At 35.3% G+C, this 26,765-nt stretch overlaps 1 long non-coding RNA gene across 1 annotated transcript; it reads right to left on the reverse strand.

Annotated features, from left to right (window-relative positions):
- Positions 1-9,061: 9,061 nt before the first annotated feature.
- LOC105491488 (uncharacterized) lies at positions 9,062-16,785 on the reverse strand. The gene is made up of 3 exons (XR_011616168.1): positions 16,709-16,785; positions 12,005-12,118; positions 9,062-9,256 (listed from the first exon to the last, which is right to left on the reverse strand). It is a non-coding gene; the product is annotated as an uncharacterized lncRNA (long non-coding RNA).
- Positions 16,786-26,765: the final 9,980 nt, after the last annotated feature.

Below are 26,765 nucleotides of genomic sequence, written 5' to 3' on the forward strand. Positions count from 1 at the left end.
CTTGCAATAGTGTGCACTCTTTTTATCTTTTTTCCACCTTTATTTTGTTGTATAGTATTTTTGCAAAATTGTATTTATTTGATTAGGTACATGGTAAACGCATGGGAGGGAGGGGCCAAGTGATATACTTGGTGCCAATGTATTGTGATAAATATTACAAAAGCTTTCATTAAGTGAAGATAAGAGATATTCCAAAAACTTTCATTAAGTGAAGCTAAGAGATATTCCAGAGATAAATGCATTGATTAAAAGTGAAGATGGCAGTGATATGCTGACTTTTTCCCATAATGCTACTAGGGTTACTATAGATATGGTGGTGGGAGTTTCTAGTAGTTGGAAGCCTTATTAAAATGTGGCAAAACCTAAGGCTATTTCCTCTTTGTTATATTCATCTTGTTCACAATGTACACTTTGTAGGGAGGTCTGGAATATCAATATTGAAATTTCCACAATGGTTCAGACCGTAGGGCATTAAAAACCCTAAGACTGTGCAAGTCACATTATCTTAATAATAAGGGTTTTGTATAAAGGAATAGGAGATGCTAGTATCGAAAAACAAAATAAAAATTCATTTAGGTTTCTAATATACGGTGACATAAGAACCTTATCTAAAGCAAGATATGGCAAATGTATGCATTATATATTTAAAAGTATGTAGCATTATTAATGGCAATAATAATATTACATGGATACCTTTTAATATTTAGTTTTAGATAATGCTGGGTGTTGTCAAAATCACCATTATATTTCAAAAATTTACTTTTGTTTGACAAATAAATAAAATAAGTCATAAGCATATGTACATCCAATGAATTTCAAACACTTAAACTCCCCCTTATAAGCAGGGTGATTTGCTTTCATAGTAAAAAGAAAAAAAATCAGGAAAAAATGGCGTAGCATCACTGAGCCCACATAGCTACAGCTGCTCACTGAAAAGACAAATTATTTTCTGCTGAATATTCTCACGCTTTGTATGCATGTGTTGGTATCTCTAGCATAAGATATCAACAAACCACTGACCTTATTTATTCTCTGTCAAAATTCAGAATCTGTGTTCTGTCATATGAGGTATAAACATTGTTAACATACACAGTGTGATTTTTTAGAAAACAATATTTCATTGAAGTCAACGAAAGAAACTTCTTTCTCCTTTAAAAAAATGATTCTAGAGAGGAAGAATTCAAAAAGGGGCTCTGGGTAGCTGGGCTGTGCATTGGGACTGGGCGTTGCTTGCTGTCCATGGTGCTGATCCATTCTCCCTGCCTCCTGTGGCGGCTCACTCTCCAGAAGAACCACAGAACGGTTACCTGCAGAGTTCTTATCTGGAACGACTTGACAAGGTTTCTTTTCCCTACAAACGTTGAAATTGAGGAAAGTACTCCTTTAATTGACGTCAGGATTCCAAATAATCACTGGGTAAACTTCAATGGGACTCAGAGCCATTAGTTAATATCTACTCCATGGCTGCATACAACTTGTGGATAAGATTGTGTTCTAGTAAGGAAATGAATGGCATATCCAATGTCTGAAGAACTGTCTTTCTGTTAAACACCTTTGAGTTATTAAATGTAACCTTTTCATGGAAAATGTAAGGTTGAATAACACACTGAAAACATTTTAGTGAAGGAGAAGGTGTAGTATGTCTAATTTTCATTTAATTCCATTAGATATCTTTTGAAAGTATTTAATGTAAAGTGTTAGTACTTACAGTACTTACAGCAGATTCATCAGGGATGGGCAATTGCATTTGTGATCACAGCAAATCAGGTATTTTTATTAGAGCAAGTGGTCTCCCAAAGCTTTCTCTCAAGGTGTACTTTAATCTGTGCTGCCTATTGCATTAATACATTCCCATACTAAGATCTGGCCTATAGATTTTAAGGTCTTGACACAAGAAACAGAAGAGAAACAATATCCTTTGTTAGCTCAAGATGCTTCTTGAAGAATAGCACATACAATCTGGAGACTTCAAGATGACCAGTTTTATTCTAATCCTGAAGGAGCCTCTGAAGAAGAAATTAGAGCAAAACAGGACACTTGGAATCGTGCAGTATTTTTGTTAAATGTGAAAAATCTGCACTGAAGGTCATCAAAAGAAAGGAAAAACATCTGGAGACAATGCTTCTTTATAGAAAGGTGAGAAATAAATAATAAAAATGAAAATGATTCTGGAGACATGTAGCTAAAAGAATCAAACTGTGTTTTCTTAATGACTTAATTACAACACCACCTACAACAGAGGTCAGAAATATTGTCCTGTTGTCAAATAGTAAATATTTCAATATTTGGGACCAAACAGATTTTGTTGCAATTGTTTATCAATAATGTTATAGCAAGAAAGCAGCCATAGATTATATGCAAAGAAATGGTAATGGCTGTCTACCAACCTTATTTGCAGAAACCAAAATGTGAATTTTATATAATTTTAACATATTACAAAATAAGATTCCTCTGATTTTTTCATGTCTGAATGTATAAAAACCACTCATGAGCTAAGACAGACAATTGACCAGCTTTTTCCCATGGTCTGTAGTTTGTTTATCCCTGATCTACAGCAATAGTTTAGAAATAAGTACAAGGTATAAAATAAAATTGTAGATTAAAAAGCAACCTTGAACCTAAATGTATACTGTCTTTAATTAGATAACATTGTCTTGAGGATTTCACATATGTTCTCTGAAATATTTGACACTTTTAAAATATTGACCTTTCTAGGTTTGACAAAGAGTTGTTTGAGATGTTTTTGAGATGTTTCATATTAAATCCAGCTTTATGTACAACCCAATTAACTGAACACTTGATAGATGCTAGGCATTGTGCTTAGAGTGTAATTAAAGAAGTAAGGGTTTCCTTTGTGCTTTAAAAGATCTTTTACAAGTGTAATTTGATATACGTAGTATCCCTACTTACAATTATTCAGTTGATTCCAATTGTCACAAGCATGAAGTTCTTAATATGATGTAGATTGCTTTCCCAGACCTGGCCCCAGTCCTTCTTTTCAGAAGAAAAACTAAGGCATCTGCTCACATGTTAAGTTATAGGAGCCTTCTTTCAGCTCATTAAACAATATTCTTTAAGGAAAAAAAAAAAAAGAATCCATTGATACTCTTCTAACTGGATTATACTTGCATCTCTATTCATCTCGTTATAACAATTATTCCTTAAATTGGCATTTAATTATTCAAGGGGCCTTCTATAACCTCTAGGTAAGAATAAATCCCTTTTTGAGCTGGGTGCAGTGGCACAATCCTGTAGTCCCAGTTACTTGAGAGGCTTAGGTAGGAAGATCACTTGAGCCCAGATTTTGAGGCTTCAATGAGCTATAATTTGGACACTGCACTCCAGCTTGGGAGACAGAGCAAGACTTCATCTCTAAAGAGCAAAAAAAAAAGATTAAAGTATTTTTATATGTTTCTATAGCACCATATATCTTCTATTACAATGCACATTTATAATTAGTTATTTAATATATGTCTTGTCAATATCCCTCTTTGTCCAAAGGTGCAAGAAGTCAAAGACTTTGTCCATCATATTCAATGTTTAGTTCTTACACATTTTAGTACATGGCCTGGCAAACAATAAGGCATGAAAGTGGTGGTCAAATATATGTGTTGAATTGGATTCAATTGACAACCTCTCAGTTAAAAAGTACAGAACAGTAAGTAAACAAAACATAATCCTAAAAGTAAGATACTAGTTGTGCAGCCTTGAAACAATCTGTTGCAGCCTTCGACCCAGTTTCTAAATCATCCTAATGGAGTATTGTTCCTGAAATTGATAATGCTTTGTCAAGAATGGATATTGCTTACTGACTTTATTGGCTTTAATAATGCTGTCATAAGAGGGATCACTCACGTCTGTAATCCCAGCTCTTTGGAAGGCCGAGGCGGGAGAATCACCTGAGATGAGGAGTCAAGACCACCCTGGCCAACATGGTGAAACCCATCTCTACAAAAATACAAAAAAAAAAAAAATTAGCTGGGCATGATGGCGGGTGACTGTAATCCCAACTACTCGGTAGGCTAAGACGGGAGAATCACTTGAACCCAGGAAGTGGAGGTTGCAGTGAGCAGAGATTGCACCACTGCACTACAGTCTGAGTGACAGAATGAGACTCCATCTCTAAATAAATAAATAAATAAATAAATAAATAAATAAATAAAATACTGAATTTTGTAGAATACAGAAGCATACCATCACCTCCCCCTGCCCAGATTTCTAGATGCCATTACCAAGTTTTGTCCAGTAAGTTTTTGTGATTCATCATTGCAAACAATTTTCCAGAAATTTATGAAATTGTTTTTAATGTCAATATTTAAAAGCTGGTGAAAAAATTAGTTATCCCCTCTCTTTAAAAGGTAATGGCCTTTTTAAAATAAAGAGAAATGTTTATTATACTCACAGCTTTCTGTTTCATTTTAATATTTAACTTGAAACAGTTTAGACTGATGGCCCACTAGCTTGAAGAAACCCAGAACTGTGCAAAAAGAGCATATTTCCATGAATTGCAAAACCTAGGGAAAAGGACTAAAATGGCATATTTGTTTTGTTTGAGATATGGCTTTAAAAGCCTAAAATCACTTTTTTTGAAACTTGGTTAGAGAAAAGCATTTTGAATATATTTATAGTGCTTCTGAATAGTTTTCTATGGATTTCATGTTTTCTTTATACTTGTAGGTTAGGAAAATGGATAGTATAGGTGACACACTTTACTTTAATTCAATAATATTAAAAAATAAACCAGTCATGTTGATGTTATGCGGACATATTCTTTCTTTCATTTCAAGTCATTTATTTGACGATTTCATTTATTGTTTTACTTTTTAAAAAATAACTCCTTATATTAAAAAAATCTAAACTAATAACATTAATACATATGAATTGTTTATTAAATAACTTTAATACATTCATGTACATATGGACAAAGATGGCAGGTATACACAAGTCCAGTTTGACTAGGCAATTAAATTGCATTTAAAAAATTATACCAATGACGTAATTATCATTTAATATAGGATTATTTTTAATTAAACAAACTTGTATCTGCATCCTCACATTAAGAAACTCAGCATTCATTAAAGAGTATGAGAAAATTGAAACCATTTTATTTACTTATAAAGCCTCAAAAGTAGAAAGACTAATAAAATTCAACCTCTGAATATTACTAAGTATTCCTGATAATTAAATATAAATAAGTATCTGGTAACTAACATTAATCAATAGAATGCTATTTGTTTCCTCTGATAGAGGATTAAATAGATGACCTTTTCTTAACCCATTTAAGAATATTTTAAACTCATAGTTCTCATTAATGTTTTATAATATTAGTCTCTTAGACTATTAAAATTTTTAAGAATAACTTTACAGGTTTGGTGATTTTCAAAAAATAACAGTTATTAATTTGTTTACATATGGGTGTGAATCACAATGAACTGAAATACACTGGAGAATAGATATTCAAGAGGGAGGCATTTAGTTAAGAAGTTATTCTCATTAAATGTCCATACGTCACATTTTAATATGCTTTAGTAGTTATCTGCTTATGGTTGTAAACACATTACATAAAAGAAACTATATTATGATACATTTTAGAATTTGGTGAACCCCAAATATCACTATAATTGACTTTTGATGTTCTTTTGAAAGCATATATAAACATTTCCCTCATAAGAATATTAAAGCACTCATGATTTGGTAATTTTTCCAGGGATAACCAGTTGATGTTGTGATCAGTGTTAGCCAGTCTAGTTTGGCTTTGTTTGAAGGTTTCATACCCTCTTCGTAGTGTCGGACCCTGTTCTCTGGACAACATTCAGGCATGTGACAGAGTCATGAGTAATCATAACATGTTAGACTCCCATCAACAGCAATCGGCCCAAGTGGAGAGCAGCACATCTACTTAAGCATGAATAATACCGAGTGTTCTTTCCTGAGATCGGTATACGGATACTAGGAGACAATTTTCCAGATTTCTGAGATTTCTAAATTGCAGCTCCTATGTCCTGTTCTTCACCATCTGGAGAGATTTACCACAAGAGCAGAGAACAAATCACAACTCAGAGAAACAGAGAGAAGCATAGAGAGGAAACATGAAATTAAAGAAATACGTTTTGCCTGCATGTTCTGAGTCTTCCAATGTCTGTCTCTTTCCTTTCTATCCACTTTTTTTCAATTTACTTAAGCTGTCCCATGGTGTTAATGGTTATCTGGGCCAGATAATTCCTCAAGGTTCAAATGAAGTCTCAGATGGGCATTGTTCTAATTCTTAAGCCTCCACTTTTTATATATTATAATGATGTTAACCACACAAATATTTTATTTTTAAAAAGTGTAAGTTTTATAAACCATCGACACAAATCAGTTTACTTCAAATCGGCATTGTTCATTTCCAGATATTGCCCTCCATGTGCGCCCCACATCTCTAAGAAAAAAGAGAAAGCTGAATATACAGCATATTCTTTTAAAACTTTAATGGATGTCCAAACATGGCAAATTGTCTGATACTGGTCAATAAGTGGACAAAAGCTGAAGATATTTTTGAGATTATTATGTAGCCAAGGAGTGGATAAATAAGTTATAAAGGAGATTGCAAAGAAAGGCTTGAAAAAAATGAATGGAAATAAAAGTGATCAGGCTAGCTGTGATCTGATATGAAATTATTTTATTATGATCCAGGGCATAGGAATCATTTATATTAACAGAGAGGTATCTGGCAACACTTTTTAAGGCAATCTCACTTCAAAACACTCATATTTATTTAATTTATTTACTGAGACAGGGTCTCACTCTGTCGCCCAGGCTGGAGTCCAGTGGCACCATCATGGCTCACTGCAGCCTTGACCTTCCCAGGCACCAGTGATCCTCCCACCTCAGCCCCTTGAGTAACTGGAACTACAGGCAAGCACCACCGTGACTGGCTAATTTTTTTTTCTCTTTTTTTTTTTATAGAGACAGGGTTTCACCATGTTGCCCAAGCTGGTCTCGAACTCCTGGGCTCAAGTGATCAATCTAACTCAGCCTCCCAAAGTGCTGAGATTACAGGCCCAAAGCACTCATATTTATAGCATATTTTCCAACTGCATGTAAGTAGAAAAATAGGTATGCAAGTGCACTTTTTCTTAAAAAAAAAGTTGCTAGCTCATTAGTTTGATTAATTATAAAATGACTTTCCTATCTGTCCTACATTTCTGGCCAACTTTGTCCTCACTAAATTTATAACTTCCAAGTAGTCTCATAACAGAATATGCTAGTGAAAAGTAAAGTGAAATGTTGTAACTCTTTAATGTGTATTAATTTAAACAAAGCTTAATGCCAGTTTTTATATTTCTCATTGAGAACTCTCATGGCTCAGATCATGCATTAATCTTTCCCCTCCCAACTTCTCCCAAACAGATGAGTCAACAAGATTAGTGCTGAGCTTTTATTTGAACAAACCTAAGCATCAATACCATTCTGCTATCAGAATAGAGATAAAATACACTGATGATTAGCAAGTATTTTAAAAAGTGTGTGATGTGTGTGCATTGTGTGTGTCTGTAACATGTCTGTGTGCCTGAAGATATGTGGAATGTGCATAATTATCTATAGAGTGATTTCTTGCTCTGAGAATACTAAGTCTAAGGTATCCATACCTATGAATGGCATTAGAGCCAATTCAGGAAGATCAAAGGTAGGTAGGGAATCACTCCAAAAGCCAGTTGGCTGGTGTTGAGTAAAGAATATGAGGTAGATTGTAGGACTTAGAATATCAGGTAGATGTTCTATTTTACCATGTAAAACAAAAACTTGAGTCAAAGGGTAGAGTCAAAGACTTTTTTTAAATTTTGCAGATAAAATAAAACAAGATTCCAAGTGGTCTGTAGCCAGCGATTACATAAATAAAGAAGCTCAACAGCTTGTAGGTCAGTATCAAGATAGTCAAGTGCAATTTAGTTGGAGTTCATGGCAGGATTAAAAGCCTGAAGATATAAATGATATAAAGGGATGAGAGAGTATGGTAAAGTTTTGTAACTCTATGTGTTAGGGAAGGAGAAGTATGGCAGATGAAAGCAGTCTGTGATTGAATCTGTGAGTGGACCCTACCTCTGGTATTTAACTGTGGCAGTAGGGAAAGATAGTGAGCTAGTTGCCTTCATCAGCTTGATATTTTTGTTCTTTGCATTTTATTATGTGTTCTGAACACTGTCTCAGGAATGAAAAGTGAGACCATGGAGTGCAAAATTGTTTCCCTGCCCAAACATTCTATCAGTTTTGGTCATACTTTGATGTTGAAAATAAAAAAGTCCAATCCATTTGTTTCTCTCATCTATCTCTTGAGTTCTAACTATTCAATTTCTAAGCTGTCTTGGATGAGAATTAATTTTTACTCTGCCTTCCTATAGACTGGGGAAAGAATGTCTTCATGCATACAATTTCTGTGATTTTTTTTTCAAAGTCTCAACATCATTGCTTCTCAGCACTCTTTCGGTACTTGATTCTTTGAAGGAAGGAAAGTAATATTATAAAAGAGGCAATGAATTTCAAGCAGGTAGAACTCCAGGTTATGGTGTCCTCTTTTGGAAAGAAATAAAAAGCTGAGTTTATATTCATTGATAAGCTCAGGGTGGAGAAGAATCTTTTTCCCTATCCTTAGCCACAATATCCCTGAGAATATCTAGATTATATAATAACCATTTAAAATAAAGTCCAAACAATACAAATAAAGAATAATTCAGTTTTCCAATCAGGAAAGCAAGTTTTATGACAGTTTTGATAGAGGAAGTAGTATTTTACTCCTCAGCAGTTTTCTTAAAAGCATCTCCTGATACTTACGTACACCGTGGCAATAGAAAGAAGAAAATTTAAAAGGGGAATAAAATGTAATTGAAAATCACCTTACCTGTTTATGCAGTTGATGTGAATCAAATGAAATAATGAGTGTGAAGGTTCATTTACACTCAGTTTCCCATATGATATGGTTTGGATGTTTGTTCCCTCCAAATCTCATATTGAAATGTTATTACCCCATTGTTGGAGGTGGGATGTGTTAGGATCATGGAGGTGGATCCCTCATGAATGTCTTCTCCCAGTAATGAGTGAGTTCTTGCTCTGAGTTCACATAAGATTTGATTGTTTAAAATAGTGTGGCACCTCCTCCTCCCTTGCTCTCTCTCTCACCATGTAACACTGCCTGATCTTCTTTCACCTTCCACCATGATTGGAAGCTTCCTGAGATCCTCACCAGGAGCAGATGCTGGCACCATGCTTTTCGTACAGCCTGAAGAATTGGGAGTTAAAATAAACCTTTTGTCTTTATAGATGACAAGGCTCAGATATTCCTTTTAGCAGAGAAAATGACCTAACACAACATATAACAAGAATGGTGCCATGAACCTTCAAATGACTCACTTTTTAAATTAGTCATATGGGGATAAAATTTTTATGCAGAGTCATATCCCTAATATATTGACAACAGAGGATTAGAACCTTTGGATTTTTTACTCCTGTTCTCATGTCTTTTATTTTCCTGCAGCTCAAAAAGAGTGCTTCATATCAAAGAACAAGGCAGAGACAGATGTAGCAGAATTGTAACAGAGAATGGTGGAGCCTAAGGAAGGGCAAGTCAGGACTAATATATCAAAGTAGCACATCTAGACTCTGTCTAGCCAGTTTCCAGCAATGATGGTTTTGAAGCAGGGATGTGATGTCATTAGATTTGCATTCTAAGATTTATATCCTTTCAAACAAGAGGGTAATTTCTTTTAGGAGTCAGTTGAGAGAAACTACAACTTGAATCTTGTACGAGAGGGTCACTAGCACAAGAGTGGTAGTGCAAAGATGAAATCCATACCTGAAGGAAGAAGGGTGAAGATGGAAACATAGGTCTCCTCTTCTTCACCTCTCAGAGGTCAGAGTGATCTAAGGGCAGTAGCCAAGAAGAAACACCTGTTATATGCCTGCAAGGTTAGAGAGGTGAGCATGTCACATGCTCCCAGCTGGACCTGGAATTGGGCTGTGAAGTGGCTACCTAGAGCAGGTGTTCTCAAAGTGGGGCCTTGGAACAGCAGCATCAGCATCACCTAGAAACTTGCCAGAAATAGAAATTCTTGCCACCCAGTTCAGACATTCTGAATCAGAAAATCTTGGAGTGTTTCTAAGGATCTGTGCTTTGTCAAGCTCTGCAGATGATTTTTGATGCTGCTAAAATTTGAGAAGCAATAGAATTGAAACAGTAGATCTCAACTAGAGGCAATTTTTTTTTTCCAGAGGGCACCTGACAATGTCTGGAGATGTTACTTCATTCAAAAATCTCTCTTTTTTTCTGTTACATACCCACACCCCAAATGCATACACACACACACATACACATACATACATATATATATAGTAATTATATAATATATAATCATTATTTCTCTTTTAACGATGAATACCTCTCAAGGCAAAGTAATATTGGTTATCTTCCCAAAGTGTTTCCAAAATAAGTATTTAAACCTAAGTTCTACAAATAATTTTAAAGTTTCTGGATTTGGTGGTATTCTTTTCTCTTTTTTTTTTCATTCCTCTCTTCCTCTTAAAACTGACATATTACATGTAATGTCTGCTTGTGTGCGTGTGCTACGTTACATGATACAAAAATTAAAGACAATATTATTCTTGTCTGCAGGGATTTCATTGTGCCTTGAGGTAAATGCTACGTTCTTTATTTTGTGTGTGTGTATGCAACTGCTACAGTAAAGGTTTTAAGCTTTTGGAATAAGAATAAATGGGGGAATTTCAGAATTCTTCACAAATTGGTATGCATTTATTATAGATTCAGTACTTACAAGTCATATGGATGTTAAGTGCCAAGAAAGTAGGTTGGGAAGAACAAACAGTAGGGAGAATCACGTACCATGATGGTTTTTATTATCTCATTAAATTTTTCAAATTCGTCAAAAACCCATAAAGGTAAATTTTACAACTTTATAGATGAACAAATAAAGATTCAGAGGGATGAAGTATCCAAGGTCACAGTCAATGACAGCAGAGCTGAGATTAGATTTCAAAGATATCTGAATCAATGGTCATTCAAAAAGCCATAAAAATTCTTATAAGTAATAATTTACAATGCTCTTTCATGTGTCCAAGTTTGAGGAAATGGGTCATGGGAAGAAGTGGCAGGGTTGGAATGAATAGGAAAGAGTTAGTGAAAAAAAGTGGGGTGGAAAAGAAAGTTTAGAGGTAGATACAAATACTGAAAAATTAATACTTTAAAGGAGAGTGATAATGACTAAGATGTGTGTACTAGTTCATTCTCACATTGCTGTAAAGGACTGCCTGAGACTGAGTAATTTATAAAGGAAAGAGGCTTAATTGGCTCACAGCTAAGGAGGCCTCAGTAAACTTACAATAGTGGTGGAAGGGGAAGCAAACATGTGCTTCTTCACATGATGGCAGGAAGGAGAAGAATGTGAGTTGAGTGAAGGAGGAAGCCCCTTATGAAACCATCAGATCTCATGAGAACTTACTCACTATCACGAGCACAGCATGGGGAAACAAATCCCATGATTCAATTACCTCCCACTGAGTTCCTCCTACTACACGTTGGGATGATGGGAACTACAATTCAAGATGAGATTTGAGTGGGGACACAGTCAAACCATATCAATGTGTCATCCTCTAGAGAAGATTTGAAATGTTCCCACCACAAAGAAATAAGTGTTTGAGAAAATTGATATTCTCATGACCTGGATTTGATCATTACACATTGTATGCATGTGTCAAAATATCACATCTAACCCTATATCTCTGTACAATTATTATTTGTCAATACAATTAAAATCTAATTTAAAAAAGAAAGCTTTCTTGTCTTCAGTGAATTTCTCTCTCAAATCAACAAGGAAATCATTTTAATTACAGGATTTCTCATTTTATCCTCTAATTAAGAATTTTCTGTGAATTTTCCTCACCAGTAGAGCAAAGCATAAATCTTTTTGTTGACATTGAAGCCCCTTCAAACACAGGACTCACTCTGGCATTGTACCTTATCTTCTGTTCCTCCCATGTCATGAACATCATGCTCCAACCACCACCTGACTGATCATTGTTTCTTCAACAATGCCTTGCTTTCTGTGACACTGCTTCTAAAGTGACCTATCTGAGGAGAAACTAGATTTTATTTTTTGCCATCCCATCTTTTGTGGATCAATAATTCATTAAAATTGATGATTAGAAAAATCAGTTTAAAAGACAAAAAGCAATTGTTGTCTTTTCCATTGTTAGGTTCAACCTATGTAATATTAAACTGCTAAAACTGCTATAAAAATTTCTAGATGCTTTTCCTTATTGTTTATACTTATCTTGTCACGAATTGGTAATAAACAGAGGACCAGCACCAATTTCTGCATCAAACTTTATTTGCACAGCTCTAATGTCCTCTTTAGTCTATACCACCTGAATAGCACCCCTTGGATTTATGAGCTCAGAGACTGAGGTCTTAATGTAGCTTTGTTTTTAATCTTACTTGTCCCTCTGTATGGAATCCGATATTTAAATTCACAATGCCTTTTACTGAGTATCAACTCAGCACAGCTCTAGGAGGAAAAATATGAATGATAGTCTTTCCCAGACGGGGTCCATTTCAGCGAAATAAGTGATGGTACATAATTTTCTAATAATAAAGCATTTTAAGAAGATGAACAAAGCCTTTTTGGACTATAAAAGAAGATGGATCAGGAGGGAAGGGGTGATAGAAATAGGAAATGCTTCCAAATACAGTGTTTTTAAAATAAGTCCATGCAACCAGTATTTTGAATTCCAATTCTACTCCTTCTTATGTTCCCTGTACACAGTTTAGCTGATAGCAAGTGCTTAAAAAGAAAGTATGATTGCACTGAATTTCTGTCTTTTAAGTAATTAATTTTATGTTATATAAATTTGTCCCCAATATAAAAGAAAGAAAGTGTGATTATAGAATTTTAAAACAACATTTCACATAAGCTTTACCTACAGAGCCAAAATCAAAAGATGGCAAGCAATTTTACAGGTAATTGACTTAGATAAAAATTTTATCGCATTGAACAAGAGGCATAAAAATCCAGATCAACATTTGCTGCTAAAATTCACAGAACGCTTTCTCAGAATAAGCTTTTGTTTGTCTGTAGACATATGAATACTTCTTTGAAGAATTTCTCAATTTGAGGCAATAAAACCAAACTCTAATATTGAATATTTCAGTGTGATTAAATGTAAATAATGGGACACTAGTATACCTCAAAATATGGAAAAGTATATGAAACATTTCTACTAAAATCAGAGAAATCATGTAAAGAAATGCAATAAAAAATTTATTCCTCATCCTGATCACTTTGAGTAAATATAAATAAAAATAAGTGTACAAGGCCGGGTGCAATGGCTCACACCTGTAATCCCAGCACTTTGGAGGCCCAGGCAGGTGGATCACGAGGTCAAGAGATTGAGACCATCCTGGCCAACATGGTGAAGCCCTGCCTCTACTAAAAATACAAAAATTAGCTGGGCATGGTGGCGCATGCCCATAGTCCCAGCTACTCAGGAGGCTGAGGCAGGAGAATCCCTGGAACCTGGGAGGCGGAAGTTGCAGGGAGCTGAAATCATGCCACTGCACTCCAGCCTGGCAACAGCAAATATATATATATTTGAAAAATGAACAGTAAAGAAAATACTGTTTCTATGCAAGGGGTTGATCTTCCACTAAATAGGATGAAAGATTAAGTGATATAAGAATAGTGATTTTCCTTCAATTATAGCATCAGATTCTAACAAATATATGTGAAACTTCTTGGAGATAAAACCAAAAAGCATCAAATCAGAATGAATTGTATTTATAAGGGTTTATACAGTGTGCTTAAATTTTTCTAAGTTGGATAGGAGGTCAGACATGAAGACAACATATTTAATGCTCCCATTGTTGAAATTTTGAATTTTACATCACATATAAAACATAGATTTTAAAATAAAATATACAAATTTAAAGAAGAAAGTAAATTATATTTAGGTATTCAGTAACCCTGAGCATGATTCCTGACTCTCTTATTGGGTCTATAAATGTCAGTCACTAAAACAATACAAATTAGGCAACTGAGAAAGAGCCAACAGTGATGACACTATTGTGAGGCAGAAACTAGAACAGGGTTGTGGCAAACATCCATGGAAGCCATTTGTCAGGCAGTTTTGCCACAGCTCATTGAAACCACCTGAAACTGTTTGTTACATTTTCTTTGATTGCCTTCTTTTGACATAACTGCACCCATGGTTAAATTCAAAACCCTAAATTCACAATTAATGATGTCTCAAAAGATGCACACAACATGCTGACCTGTTCCTGTTTAAATCCCTTGTCCCAACCTCAAGTGGATTGCCTAGTCAGTCCTTCCCTAACTGAATCATTCTTCCACTGTCAGAGATAATTATTTCACATCTTTTTCTTTATGTTCAACCTTTAATCCTCACTCTCAATTTACAACCCACATTCTTATTTCAATGAGAAAATTCCAGCACTTTGAAAAGACTTTCACAAACTGGCAATTCCACACCTGCAAATTATCTGTGTATTTACTCTTATACCCTGTTTTCTTTTCTTCCTATTAATGTGAACCTAATCCTCACTGTCTTAGGCAAATCCATGACGTGTACACAAGTTCTATTTCCTCTCATTATTTAAAGACATAAATATATCATTCCAGGTATTACCTTCTCATTCTTGCTCTCATCAACTCTTCTCCACTTTATTGGATAATTCTCAATGACATACAAAACGAGACTTAGTTCCTTCAATTAAAAAGGAAAAATAGTATCTTCTAGTACTTCATCTCCTCCAAATACCACACTACTTGTTTGCTCTCTTTAAATTTGAAACTGTTAAAAATAGTCAACTTCTGTTGTTTTCTCCAATTCCTCTCTTGCAATCATCTCTTAAGCCCATTTCAATTAAGCAATCACCACGATAATTCCACTGAGAAATCTCTCACATGCACCACGTAATGGCAAATATTATTAAATCATTTTTATTTGATATATTATCAGCAATTAACCATGTCTTTTGCATATATGCATATTAAATTGTCTTCCAGTACAAAACTCTCTTTTGAGCAGCCTTCTGAGCAGCTTTTACTTTTTTTCTTTTTCTTTTTCTCTTTCTTTTTCTTTTTCTCTTTCTTTCTTTTTCTCTTTCTTTCTTTCTTTTTCTCTTTCTTTCTTTCTTTCTTTTGACAGGGTTTCAAGTGGCATGATCTTGGCTCACTGCAACCTCCACCTCCTGGGTTCAAGCGATTCTCCTGCCTCAGCCTCATGGGCAGCTGGGACTACAGGCATGTGCCACCACGCTCAGCTAATTTTTTGTATTTTTAGTAGAGATGGGGTTTCACCATGTTAACCAGGATGGTCTCAATCTCCTGACCTCGTGATTCGCCCGCCTTAGCTTCCCAAAGTGCTAGGATTACAGGCTTGAGCCATCGCGCCCTGCCTGAATAGCTGCTTTTTCTATCTATCCTTTATTGGTTTCTCATCATCTTGCAAATCTCTGAACATTATACTGTGAATGATTGATGGATTAGGACTCTTTCTACAGCTACTCTTTACGTCACTCCCCCTACTCTCACGGCTTAAAAAAATTTCTATCCCTGATAGCTTACAATTTTATATGTCCAGCTTGGACATTTCTCTGACTTTTATATTCAACTTCTTTCTCAACATCTCCATTTGGATTCTTTAATAGGTTATTTCAAACAGAGCATATTCAAAAACATATTTTTGAGTTTTTCCCCAAACATAATCCTGCTCCACACCACTCCATGTCTGAGAAAGTGCCTATTTGGCCTCTTAGAACTTGAAAACATCCTTGATGTCTTTCTACCCTTTGCATAATAAAACTAAACCATCAGCAACTTCTGCTGGTTTTGGTATCAAAATATATTTAAAATTGCACCGCTTATCTCTTCCTTCATTGCTATCATCCTTGGCCAGGACACGAAAAATAATGCCTGGCTCACTGCAATCAGCAACTAACTGGTTATCTTGTTTTTATCTTATGGTATGGGTTGCATGGGAACTCTTACTAAGACCACAATGACTGCTAAAAAATATTTTCCCCTTGTAGTTTTCAAACTTCATGTTACTTACCGCCTGTGGCCAAATGAAATAAAATTTGTTTTTGAATAATCTGTTTTCAGTAAGAGGCTTTTCCACAGGATTTAACAAGACTATCCTAAGCCTGAATGTCTGATTTATAAACGTTGGTCTCAAAATGGAGACTACCGAAAGGCTCACCAGCAGGACTGGAAAGGGCTTTGAGCTTGTGACACATAGGAAACCACGGACCAACAGGTTATGCTGAGACTGAAGACAGTACTCATGGAGGGGAATGTCAGCCGTTCCCATACAAGGGAAGTGAGAAAGAGTAACTCATTTTGTCCTAAAGAGCAGAACTAGGACCTTCATCAATGAGTGGAATTACAAATTTCTCCTTCTATTGATCAATGGCTTCTCCCTGACATGCAAAGTCAGAACTGCCAAAGACTAAATGGGGATTGTCTGAATAAATAGTGGATTCCCAAACACTGAAGCTATTTAGTAGATAATCGATTCCCAACCACTGGAGATATTCTCAGACACTGAATGGCAGGATATTTCAGCTGAGATTTAAACATTAATGTTAGATCAGAAAACATAGAAGTTTCATTCTACTTTATAATCAAATATTAACACTTACTGATGGATACTATAGAGGCAAGGCATGTTTCTTACATTTGCTCTCAAGGAGCTAAGAGTCTGGTAGTGAGATAAACAAAGGTACCATATACAAGTAAAACTGTGAGAATGCATTAGTGTTCTATTGTTGTCATAACAAATTACCACATACTTAGCTGCATAAGCAAAGCAAATTTATTATCCTGCAGTTCTGTATGCCAGAAGTTTGACTTGTGTATCACTAGTTATAATCAAGGTAACCACAGGGCTGCATTCCTTTCTGGAGGCTCTAGGGAATAATATAATAATATATCATAGTGAAAATCTGTCTTTTTTCTGTCCCACAAAATACACTAGGGATAGTAGGCAGAAATTATGTATGGCATTTTAATATAGCTAGCACTAGTAATATATTGTTTTTTGTGCAGATGATGACAAGATTTTTTATTTATTTATTTATTTATTATTATTATTATACTTTAAGTTGTAGGGTACATGTTCATAACGTGCAAGTTTGTTACATATGTATACTTGTGCCATATTGGTGTGCTGCACCCATCAACTCATCATTTACATCAGGTATAACTCCCAATGCAATCCCTCCCCCCTCCCCCCTCCCCATGATAGGCCCCTGTGTGTGATGTTCCCCTTCCTGAGTCCAAGTGATCTCATTGTTCAGTTCCCACCTATGAGTGAGAACCTGCGGTGTTTGGTTTTCTGTTCTTGTGATAGTTTGCTAAGAATGATGGTTTCCAGCTGCATCCATGTCCCTACAAAGGACGCAAACTCATCCTTTTTGATGGCTGCATAGTATTCCATGGTGTATATGTGCCACATTTTCTTAATCCAATCTGTCACTGATGGACCTTTGGGTTGATTCCAAGTCTTTGCTATTGTGAATAGTGCTGCAATAAACATACGTGTGCATGTGGTTGATGACAAGATTTTTAATGTAATTTAATTAGCTCTTAATATTTGAAATGATTCAGGATCGAATGGTCAACAAGCTATGACCTCTGCCCTCAATTGGCTTATATAGTAGAGGGAAATATATACAATTAAATAAAAGCCTTTACACAATAGGATAAGGACTAAAGTAGGGAAGGTAAGATGCTAGGGTAACACAGATTAGGAAAAAATAATGAAGACAGAAAGGTGTTTCCAAAGAAAAAGATACTGGGTGAAAGGAAGAAAAATAACATTCCAGGTAGAGAGAAGAATATTTGTGAAGTGTGGAAGGTGAGAGTTTAGTATGTTTCTTGAATTGGAGATGAATACATGGTTGGTGTAGAAACTGTATGCCAAGGGAAAGGAGCAGTCAGTGAATGTTGAGAAGTAGACTAAGGTTAAGTTAGTGTTAGGATTAAAGTATAGACGTATTATTTTGCCAAACATACAGTGAATGAGCAATCTTGTCAACATAAAATATGGCCTACTTTTTTATTAGTACAAATTCTGGGCTACCAAAATCACTTAGCTAAGCACTAAAATGATAAAAGAATTGTATACACATAGAAGGTTACATTTATAACATATAAGGTTACATTTATCTCCAGATCTACATGGACCTTATAGTTAAATCAGATAGACTTAATGGCTTGAACTCCATTGTTTATTCCTTCATTTATCTATCATTGCATTCTTTAAGTAATTAAGGATATTAAAAATAATCAGAGATATTTTCTGCCTCATCTCCCTTGAGAATACAGTATGTAGTAACACCTAACACAAATGCAGCTGTGAGAAAACCAATGACGAGAAAATGCATGTAAATCTTTAGCACTGAACTTGGCTCATAGTGAGCTGCTATTTTTACAGCAAGAGAAATGATTAATGATTTCCTCATTTGTAGTTCTATAATGGAAATAGATAAATATTAGGAGTGTGACAGATATGGATTCCTATAGGAATACTAGATCAACCATTTATTTCTGTATGACCTTGGCTAATTCTGGCATTCCTTTGAAGTCTCAATGTTTTTAATTTTAAATGGGGATAATTATATTGATTTTGCAGAACTGGTTTGAGATTTATAATTTAAACATACACATAATTAAATATATTATTTTATTTAATTCATTTCAATTCAACTGTCAATATATAGCAGATTTTAAAAACTAACCACTTAGCAAATTTAAATTTATTTCCCCTTAATTCTTTTCAATTCAATCATCAGCAATATCAAATTTTATCATTTAAATAGATGGTAGAGAAGGCTTCATAAGTGGTTATTGCAGTCTTTTCAAATGCTTGCTTTCATAATGATGGATTATCATTATATAGAGTTTAAAATGAATGATAAAAGAGAGTTGGCTCCCTGTGGGAACTTCCAAGAAATTGTAATATATATACAGGATCTGCTTCACCCAAAACTAAAGGTATATTAATACCTGTTAATGTATCTTTCTTTTTTCCAATTTGATGGGCCATTTATTTTATATAGGTTTTCATTTACTCATTAAAGTGGTTCGCATCATTAGCTTGGACTTCTAAATAGATGGCAACGTAATAAGTTACTTGCAGACAGTCTCTAAAGTCCTCCCACACAGACCCAGAATTTAAACTAAGTTTTAGTTTCTGAATGGGGTCTTTTGATTAGGCACAAGTTATGTTCTTGCTTTTTGTCCTGTTCTAATAATCTCTGTTGACAATATGTAAAAGGAACTCATGATGAAAAGTAAGAATGAATAGTTTGTTCAATTGAACGTTTTTCCCCCTGTTCAAAATGTGATCTTACTTTTGGACACAAAACATATTATTGATGGTCTTTGTAATGAAAATCATAAAATGTTCCATGAGATTTTTCATTGAAGGATGATATTTTTATAACAGATACATGCACCTCTTTCAAATAATAAAACTAATTGAGCCCATTTGGAGGCTTTGAAAATTGCAGAAGTACATAAATAGCAAAATAGCTCTAATTCAGTAGCATTATTAAATAATTTACAGTATATTATATTAATTTAAAATAATTTTATATTATTGTTATATAGTATTATAACTTTGTAATCCATATTTTTCTTTGCTCAAACAAACAAAAAACACCAATAAACACACAAACAACAACAAATCGCTTTTGGGGAGCATCATTCTTCACTCCCCTCCTCAAACAGACCAAAGTCCAACTAAAACTGCAACACAAATACAACTATCACTATTGCCCATCACTCTACTATTACTACCATTTTTTAGTACTGTGTGCCAATTACCCTTATGTTTAAGTGTTTTATTGAAATATTTTATTCTTCAACCAGCTCTATATAATTGGTAGAACTATCTTTCCAAGAATTATCATAGATGCTAAATAACTTGCCTAACATCTCACTGCTGGCTAGAGGAAGAACAATTTGACTGTAATTGCCAAAATCTTAATCACAACAAGACCATGCCTACTATATTGAGTAATTAAGCTCATCATAGAAAAATGACCAACTATTTATTAGGGTCTCCTTTAAGATGAAACCTTTCTTGACAAATGACAAACAAATGTACCGATGTAGAGGGAATATAGCTTTGGGGGAAAGTAATAAGAATTTTTCACTGGAATGCTGTTAGTGCTACTGGTTTGTACTGGAGCATAGTTTGATAGAGGAGATGAGTAATGAATGGTATGAAAAAGAAAAGCATAAAAGAAGCAGTGAGGGTAAGAGACAGAAAAAGGTTCTCAAATTGTCAACTATCATTTCCCAAAAATCTGTTTTGAGCTGAGGGCTGTGATCATCTTCTTTTTGTGAAAGCCCTTTACAATTTTGGAGGAGTTTTCACATAGATGATCTGATTTAATTTCCACAACAAACTTCTAAAGAAAATATGAGATCCTCAAATTACTAATACCAGACCTGTGGCTTAGAGAATTAGATCTCGCTGTCTAGAATCACAATAAGGAAGCTTTCGTTTATGCAGCACATATTTAAGTCATGTACCAAGCACTGTGTCATGATGCTGAAGTAGGTCCCTGAGAACTAAGACATACGGTCTTGTTAGAACCATGAATGTAGCCTGTAAATCATTTCATAATTACCTCAGTTATGCATATGTTTTTTGGAACAACTTATAACAATTGCCATTTCATTTAAACTTATCTGTTACATGACTGCCATTAGTTTTCAGGGACTTCACACAGGTGAATGCTTCTGAGTTTTAGAGGCAAAAGCAGACGGCGTTACCTGACCATTACATTGAAATTTTTTTTGAGGTGACTTGACTTTGGAGGTTTGAATTGGGAGCTGTTAGAAGTATATACCTCATACCTTTAAATCACAACTACCACAACAAACTCTGCATTTTCCCTTTAGGCTCTTTGTGGTCTTAAGTGCACAGCTGAGTAGCCACAATAATGCCAGTACCTAGAGTTTTACAAAAGTAAGGGTTTCACATTAATAGTTGCATCAGAATGCAAATTGTGGACTTCATGGCACCCGAACCTTGGAAGTCAAAGGCATGTAAATCTTTGGGTGTGAGTTTCATCATCTGAAAACTGGGGACAAGAATCAGCTACATGATATAGCAAAGGAATTCTGGGCAGTGAATAGAAGTATCATCTCTTTCTTCACCTCTATAGTCATTTTATTGATTGCTACCAGAAGCTTTGTATGGTGAGCTTCATCTTCTTTCTTAAAACATATGTTAACTACAGATAAAAATGCATGTTTATTCTCTGCCTCTCTGTTGTCTCCTCAAGACTACATTCATCTAGCTTCCTGTTTGTCTGGTCCATTGGGAGCCCTGGAAGAGATCAGCAGCAGATAGAAAAATGATGTTGGGATATTGTATAATTTTAACAAAGGGGTCTGATCTTTGTTCCAAGTTGTGGAGAGGGAGGTTTTAAGACCTTGGAATTTTCCTAGTGTTAGGATTATTATTCATTCTTCATTGTGGGCTTCCAGGGGTACACCCAAGTTCATGTTAACAAGATGACCTGGGGTGGGGGAGCCTAAATAGCTTCAAGATGGGGGGCTGGCCATTCTGGAAAGACCAACCAAGTAATTAAAAGGCTGGGTCTCTGAGACAAGTGACATCAGCCTGACCTCTTAACCTCTGAGGATAGGAGGTTATAATTGAGCTCAGTCATGTGGCTAATAAGTCAGTCAGACGTACTTGTGTAATAAAACACCAGTAAAACCTCTGGACACCTGTAGCTTGCATGTGCTCCCTGGTTGGTCAACACATCAATGTGTCTGTAGGATGATGAGTCTTGATTCCATGGCCAGAAGACACAGAAACTCCACATGTGGGGCCCTCTCATACCTCACACTGTATATTTATTGTTTTGGCTGATCCTGATTTATATGCCTTATAACAAAACTGTGATCACAAGTATAGTGCTTTAGTGAGTTCTTTACATAATTCCAGTTAATTATCAAACCTAAAGCTCTAGTGGGAGGCCCTGAGTTGGTCAGAAGTGCAGATGGTCTAGAATCCCAGAAATTGCAACTGGTGTCTGAAGTGAGGGCAGTGTTCATGGTAGCATGCCTTCAACCTTTGCAATCTGTCTTAACTCTGAGTAATTAGTGTTAGAATTGTATTGCTCTATTGCAGTATTGCAGACACATAACTGTTGATCTCTGTCCAAATGTATGAGCATTCCTACACAGTTTTTGTGTGACTATCTCCAGTTTATATATACTTTTATTTTTAAGGGCCAGCATCTATGACTTTCTTTGGAAGGTTAACTTAGGGCTAATAGACCTGCTTTGACCAGTGTTATAGGCTGAAATGTGTCCCTCCCTCGAAAATATATATATTAAATTTCTAAACCCCAGTACTTCAGAATGTGACTAAAATCGGAAGTAGGGCCTTTAAAGGTGTGATTAATGAGGACTTCAGGATGATCCTTAATCCGTATGACTAGCGCCCTTATAAGAAGAGATTAGGATACAGGCAACATACAGATCAAGGACTGACCCTGTGAGGACAAAGCAAGATGGTGGCCACTGACGAGCAAGGAGACAGGCCTCTGAAAAAACCAAATCTACCAATATCTTGATCTTGGAATTCTAGCCTCCATATCTATGAGAAAATAAGTTTCTGTTGTTTAAATTACCTGGTCTGGTTGGGTGTGGTGGCTCACAGCTGTAATCCCAGGACTTTAAGAGGCCCAAGTGGGAGGATCCGCTTGAGCCCAGGAGGTCGAAGCTGCAGTGAGCCATGATTCACTCCAGCCTGAGTAACAGAGTGAGACTCTCAAAACAAAACAAAACAAAACAAAAACAACCTAGTCTATGGTATTTTTTTTACAGTATCTCTAATAAGTTAGTACAACTATATATGCAGACAAAGAAGGAAAGCATAAAAATGTGTGTACTTGTAGTTGTCCAGTAACTAAAAGCTGACTGACGTAGAAGTATGGTGGCCCAACTATATTGTCTGGAATCCGTTCAAACTCTGAGCTATAATCTGCACCACATATTTCTTTGAAGGCTTAGGCTGAAGCTAAGGCTTTGACTGAACTTGCACCATCCTTGCTTGACTTTTTTCTACCATTCCATTCTGCTTTTTCCTGGGAGTATTTTAATTGAACCATTTATACATTCATTGTAGTTTGAATGTCTACGTCTACTTTTGGGTGATCCATTTTAAGAGAAGGCATTTATTCTGCTGTCTTTCTCCCTATGGATTACCATGCATCGGCTGGTCTCTTGATCAGTGTTTACTGCCCATGTCAAGGTAGCCAAATTGTATAACTCTCTCCTTAAAGTTTATTAACCTCTCCTGGTACTGAGAGTGCAACAACTCTATTGATGTAAGCTCAATGATGCAGCACTGTCCTTTGTGATTTCCCTACACTGAGCCCACAATATGTCAATGGGAAAAACATTTTTAGATTAAAAACATAATAGAGTTTTGGTATATATAGTCATTAACTCTTCTTTACAAAGTATTTTTCTTTTTGCTTTGCTATGTTTGTCTCTTAGTTAAGAGACAAAGAGTGATAAAGTGGATAAGTATATAGATCCCAGAACTTTGCCACCTAACAGGAATATGTCCAGGGTAAGTCATGATAATTGATCACTCTGTGCCTCAGTATTTATAGCTATAAAATTATGATAATAATATAGATTTCATAACTTATTTTTCTTAAGATTGAGTTAACGTACCAAAAATATTCCAATAGTAAATGTCCGATAAATGATAACTGCTTTTACTTTTATGTTTCATTGACCGCTTTACTTTTATTCTTGAAAGTAGGGCTACCCCTCCTTCTATGCCCTAATTGTGAAAGCATGCATTCCCCTTTGCCTTCTTCCAGAGAACATTCTCTAGCATTTGATGCAGTAGACACTTGAATTTATTCAACAAATACTACATGTAAGACATTGACCTACAAATTTAAAATATACCAATAAACAAGGCAGACAAAGTTTAGCATAATGTAATCCCTAAGATGCGTGTAAACAATGGAAAAAGTACAAATCCACCACTTTTCTATTTGAGAGAGTGCCTGGGTTGGGGATTGTGGAGCCCATGTATGCGGGCAGCAGCAAAGTTCTCCAGGAATAAGTAGCATTTGAGCAAGGCCTTGAAATAGAAAGAAAAAGCCAGTCATGAACAGGGCCAGGGCGAAGAAGTTCTTAGGTAGAGGAAATAGCAATTGCCATGGTCCTGGGATAGGAAAGCATTTGCTTTACTAGGATAAATAAACAAAGAAAGAAGATGAGGAGAAAGCATTACACTTCAGAGTTCTGTGACACATAGAGAAGGGTTCTCTTGAGATATTCCTTATATGAAAAAAAAAAATTCACCTTACACTAAAACAACAGCAAGTCATGTAACTGTTTGAAAATGTTCTCCAGTGCTATCTATGTGAAATAGGCTGAGCAGATTTCTGAGATTTATCCATGTAAGCTGCAAAACACAGTCATTTGTAAGTGCCTAGAATTTCAAATATTTAGATTTGTTTAGAATAATGCTGAGTTCTCAGGAAGACCAGGGAAGCACAAAGAGGTTAAAAATAAAAGTAAAATGTCAAGTATCCACTCACGTTTGCCCTGAAATAACTCCTAGACACTAACTTTTGAAATGTACAGCACCTCATTCAATCCACATTCCTCCTCAGATCTGTACTCTTCTCTAGTTTTGTAGAGATGAATTTCAAATTTTCCCAGATAAGATTTGGTTTTGAGCTTCTAAATGTTCATCAAAGATAACATTGAAGAATTCAATTATGCTATTTTTTTTTTTGCAAAAGGAAGAAAACCTTGCCATAATCAGTGAAGCTATTTTTAAATTGCAGGAGGGCAGGAATGAAGGTACAAATTAATGAGCTGATGTCATATTAATGTAGTCTTTTTGATCTTGTAATCATGAGCTCTTTACAAATCATGTTTGGTTTCAAGATTGTGATTCGAGACTCCTGGTTGCAGACATATAATTTAAATACCATTAAAGGAAACTCCAGATGTTTCAGGGGAAACATTTCTTGTATTTAAGAATGAAGCCACAGAAGACAATCTTGCCTAACTAGCTGTGTGCTCATGGACAATTTACCTCTCGATGCTTTAGATGCTTTATTTAGATTGGTTGATTTCCAGGGCTCTTTCACATCTGACACAATTATGAAAATTTTCTATGGTTGACAAATCTAGAAAAATAAGTCACGTAACAAAACGTCTCAGAATAAAGTCAGGTGATAGACCTTGAAGAATCATTTTTACAAAGAAAAAAAATAAGAAGGGCTAGGTTACACAATTTTTTTGAAGGACATGTCTTATTATTCTGTTTTAAGATTCTTATTGCCTACATGATGATGTGCCCATTGAACCCAAACTTCAAAATGTAAGTTTTGCTTCTTTGCGGTGAGGAATGATTAAAACACAGGACCTTTATTAGTTCTGTGACAACTCTTTTTAAATCTTCAGGATACATTGACTAGGTGTGAATGCTTTTACAACAAAATATTTTTGCTATATGTAGAAAATAAAAAGAGAAAGAGAGGAAACAGGGAAAGGAAAACAGCCCAACAACAAAAAAAACTTGACATTTAAAAGTGATTTGAAAACAGCACAAAAATCTGAATTATAAAAAAGCCAGATCAAAATAACTCTGCAGTCAGAAACAGTTCCTAAGAGAGAAGGCAAAATAACATTTTTATTTTTCCAAAAATGAATGCTTTTGTTCTTGTCTGAATATTCTTCATTAAGTAGAAACTATTTATGTATTGAAGGTCAGGAATTTTAGCTTAAGTGCTAGAACAATTGCATGGAGCATGTAGTGTGATTTCTTCAAGGACCACTCAAGGAATTTTTCCTCCTTTGTGGTTTAAACACTTTCTGTGGTGCATTTTTTGACAGATGTGTGGTTATGAATATTTATAGTATTACCAAACATGAAAAATAAAATGTTTTGTTTCAGTCATAGAATGAAAAGTATGTGATGCTTTTGGAGGAAATAGGAAAAAATGGTAAAGAATGATTTCTCTTGGAAACTGAATATCTAGTCAGAATTATTTTTGGCATAAGGCTCTGCCATTGAGTAACTTCACCGTGTATAGGATTATTAATTCTTTTTTTCTTAATTTTAATCACTTCAATTATCCCTAATAGAAGTCTTCTCCAGTAATGGAGTTCATTGCTTCACAAGTATTTATTAAAATTTGTAGGTTCTGCATTTTTAATTGCAAACAGAATTCTTGGGGATTCAATAAACTAAACAGACCACAAAATATCAAATGTTAAATAGAATCTTAGACCAGATTATGCTTCCTGCAACTTTCAAATTCTGAAGCTAATTATCTTTCACATACGCTTGCATGATTTTATTGAGCAAGGGGCCATATATTTTTCAACAACTTCAGTTAAACTTTTTAAAGGAACAGCACATAATATTAGTAATAATCAGATCAAATACATTCAGTATTTGGTTGCAGTTGCATGCCTACATGAGAGGGCAAACTTGAGAATGGTGGCTGAGTTGTAAGAGATGTTTTTTAAAGAAATACAATTGTTGGCAGGACCTGGCAGCTCAGGCCTGCAAGCCTAGCAGTTAGGAAGGCCAAGAGGGGTCAATTGTCTGAGCCCAGGAATTTGAGACCAGCCTGGGCAACATGGTGAAATTCCATCTCTACAAAAAATACAAAA

This window comes from Macaca nemestrina, chromosome 18, assembly GCF_043159975.1.
Source record: "Macaca nemestrina isolate mMacNem1 chromosome 18, mMacNem.hap1, whole genome shotgun sequence".
NCBI classification, from domain to species: Eukaryota; Metazoa; Chordata; class Mammalia; order Primates; family Cercopithecidae; genus Macaca; species Macaca nemestrina.